The following is a 3570-nucleotide window of genomic DNA, read 5'->3' as shown; positions in this document are numbered from 1 at the left end:
ACCGAGTCATCCGAGTCTACTGAGGGGTATGGACTCAAGAATATTCGGCTTGTCCCAATCAGGAGAACAAAGCCCTTGTGAATCTGTCAATTTTTATATGCCATTAATAAAATTATTCAAATGTACATTCATCTTTGCCTCTTTGACTTGCCTCACTTTTCTCCCACTTTGGGGACCCTCTCGGGGTACTCCGCGACATATTGAAGCCCCTCTTGGGTGGGGGTAAGGGGAAATGTGATGTTTTTTTTTTTTCTCAGAAAATTGCCCAAAATTTTCTAAGTGTCAAGGACTCTTCCAGAAAAGCTTCCCCAGGCTTCTGGAAGTATCCTCGGTATACCTCCAGCGGTTTCCCCGCCTGGAAGTCTGACACTTGTCTGAAATTTTCAAAGTGTGAAAGTATGGTTTTTCACCCAAAATTCAACTTTCCGCCCATGAACCACAGACTTCACCCACACTTAGGTCACTGTCTTGGGGTACACCTCCAGTGCTCTGTCACGGTCGTCACTGTTGTCACAAAAATTAACTTTTGTTAAGGCTAAGCAATTTGAGGAAGGCACGGCATCCAGCAGCCCGTACGGTCCAGGGGTTGATCAGACCCCGGTACGTCCGGTCGTGGTCTCCGTGCCCCGAAGGGGTTCCCACTTCTCGCCTGCACCAGGCACGGCAGCCAGCAGACCGTACGGTCCAGGGGTGGATCAGACCCCCGTACGTCCGGTTGTGGTCTCCGTGCCCCGAAGGGGTTCCCGCTTCTCGCCTGCACCAGGCACGGCAGCCAGCAGACCGTACGGTCCAGGGGTGGATCAGACCCCCGTACGTCCGGTTGTGGTCTCCGTGCCCCAAAGGGGTTCTCGCTTCTCGCCTGCGGCAGGTACAGCAGCCCGTACGGTCCAGGGGTTGATCAGGCCCCTGTACGTCTGCCCGTGGTCTCCGTGAGTCTTTCGCCCCTATACCCAGGTCAGACGACCGATTTGCACGTCAGGGCCGCTGCGGACCTCCACCAGAGTTTCCTCTGGTTTCGTCCTGCCCAGGCATAGTTCACCATCTTTCGGGTCCAATCGTGCGCGCTCGTGCTCCACCTCCCCGACGGAGCGGGCAAGGCGGGCCGGTGGTACGCCCACCGTGTCAACCCCCCGGAGCGGGCGGTGGGATCCCACCTCGGCCGGGGCGCCCCGGCCTTCACCTTCATTGCGCCACAGGGTTTCGCGTCGCAACGGGGGGAGTGACGGATGGTAAACCCCATCAGGTGGGCCCAGGGCGGGTGAGTCTGGCCTTGGGGGGACGTAAGGGATAAAGGAGGAGAGACCATCGGGGCACGGAGCCTCGGGCCTCCCTCGTTGTCACCCTTGCGAGGGGACCCCAGCTGCGCCACGGAGGCGATAGACGGAGGGGCGACCCTCAGACAGGCGTAGCCCCGGGAGCACCCCGGGGCCGCAAGGTGCGTTCAAAGTGTCGATGATCAATGTGTCCTGCAATTCACACTAATTCTCGCAGCTAGCTGCGTTCTTCATCGACGCGCGAGCCGAGTGATCCACCGTTAAGAGTCGCGCTTTCTGGTTTGGGGACGCTCGGAGGCGCCCCCCTTTTCACTCTCGTGTCAGCCGGCCGCAAAAAACTGGGATGCTTCGGAGGGTTGTTTTCAAATCTCGGCCCTGTTGCCCGGGCGCTCGGCCTCCCCGTCCCTCCCTCCAGCGGGGAGGAGAATGAAGGAGGGCTCGAGGCTTCTCGACCTACCGCCCGGACCAGCATACCCCGGGGAGGGGTGTGTGAGCGCACGGGAGAATGGTACCCGGGACGGCCTTTAGCGTGCGCGGGGGGCTTCTTATTTTTCCTCGGCAGGCAGCGGCAGGGCAACAATCGTCGGCGCGAGGCCGGGCGTCTTTTTCCTGGGCGACGGAGCGAGAGGGGCTCCCCGCACCCTCCCGACGTCGCCCGCCCGCTGTCCTCACGTGCCCTCGCCGTCCCCACCCTGCGGAGCACCCTGGCGAAGCGGAAAGAGACCCACCACCGCCCCCATCGCGTTCAGTACCCTTCGGGGATTTGGCGGGCGGCTGGCCTGGGCTTCCTGCTCATAATCGGTATTTTTCACTCGCCCATTAATTATCCTTCCACAGGTTCATCTAGGGAAACCTTGTTACGACTTTTACTGTCTCTAGATAGTCAAGTTCGATCGTCTTCTCGGCTCTCCACCATGGGTCTTGGCCGACCCCGGCGGGGCCGATCCAAGGACCTCACTAAACCATCCAATCGGTAGTAGCGACGGGCAGTGTGTACAAAGGACAGGGACTTAATCAATCGAGGGAGAGAAGCCGGAAAGGAAGCCGCGCAGCAGGAAGAGCGCCCGAAGGAAGGGGAAATCCCCGTTGTCGTCCGTGCCAGCAGGCGGGCATCACCTTGCGGAGGAAGAAGGGAGCCTGAACAGCGAGTGCAGTGCCACTGGGGAGATTGTGCACGCTGTACGGTGCGAGGCGGCCGATGCGGAGGGTGTCTGGAAAAAACCCACCTTGCACAGAGAGGGCGAGGTGACTGGCCTCCGGAGGACGCCACGGCCCCCCTGCCTCGTGACCCACCGCTCCCGGGGCGACACACAGAGTCGCTGCTGGGGAGAGGGGCCAGGGCGGTGGGGGGCCTATGCGGCGCCGCCGTCTGGCTTAGACCCGGCCTCCCGATCGGAGGGCATCCGTTGTAAAAACCACCCCTTGCGCGGGGAGGGCCGTAGGTGACTGGCCTTCGGAGGACACCACGGCCGCCCTGCCTCGTGACCCACCGCTCCCGGGGCGACACACAGAGTCGCTGCTGGGGAGAGGGGACAGGGCAGTGGGGGGGCCTATGCAGAGCCTCCGTCTGGCTTAGACCTGCCTCCGCCGCGGGGGGTCCTCGACCCACCGGCGGACGGGCGCGAGGAGTGGGAGAGGGGGGCTGGCCGTCGGGGTCCACCGCGGCTCAGGCGCAGAGCCCGCCAGCGACGCGGAGGTCGCGCGGGGGGCGCAGTTGGCCTGGCCGTGTCGGTGTCGCCCTCCGGCGTAGTCCCTCGTCCCGGGCTCTTGCCCGTAACCTCAAAGGAAGCCAACCGAGCGGCGTCTCCCCCCAAAGCCGTGCCTCCGCTGTTGAGAACAGAAGAAGCCCAGGGCGTCACCTTGCGGAGGAAAAAAGGAGCCTGAACGGCGAGTGCAGTGCCACTGGGGAGATCGTGCACGCTGTACGGTGTGAGGCGGCCGATGCGGAGGGTGTCTGGAAAAAAACCCACCTTGCACGGAGAGGGCGAGGTGACTGGCCTCTGGAGGACGCCACGGCTCCCCTGCCTCGTGACCCACCGCTCCCGGGGCGACACACAGAGTCGCTGCTGGGGAGAGGGGCCAGGGCGGTGGGGGGCCTATGCGGCGCCGCCGTCTGGCTTAGACCCGGCCTCCCGATCGGAGGGCATCCGTTGTAAAAACCACCCCTTGCGCGGGGAGGGCCGTAGGTGACTGGCCTTCGGAGGACGCCACGGCCGCCCTGCCTCGTGACCCACCGCTCCCGGGGCGACACACAGAGTCGCTGCTGGGGAGAGGGGCCAGGGCGGTGGGGGGCCTA

At 63.2% G+C, this 3570-nt stretch overlaps 1 non-coding gene across 1 annotated transcript; it reads right to left on the bottom strand.

Annotated features, from left to right (window-relative positions):
- Positions 1-1389: 1389 nt before the first annotated feature.
- LOC138640019 (5.8S ribosomal RNA) lies at positions 1390-1543 on the bottom strand. The gene has a single exon (XR_011313541.1). It is a non-coding gene; the product is annotated as a 5.8S ribosomal RNA (ribosomal RNA).
- Between the last annotated feature and the right edge of the window lie 2027 nt (positions 1544-3570).

This window comes from Ranitomeya imitator, chromosome 5 (assembly GCF_032444005.1).
Source record: "Ranitomeya imitator isolate aRanImi1 chromosome 5, aRanImi1.pri, whole genome shotgun sequence".
NCBI lineage: Eukaryota > Metazoa > Chordata > Amphibia > Anura > Dendrobatidae > Ranitomeya > Ranitomeya imitator.
The sequence above is the reverse complement of the archived record's forward strand: the minus strand, read 5'-3'. Positions and strand labels throughout refer to the sequence as shown.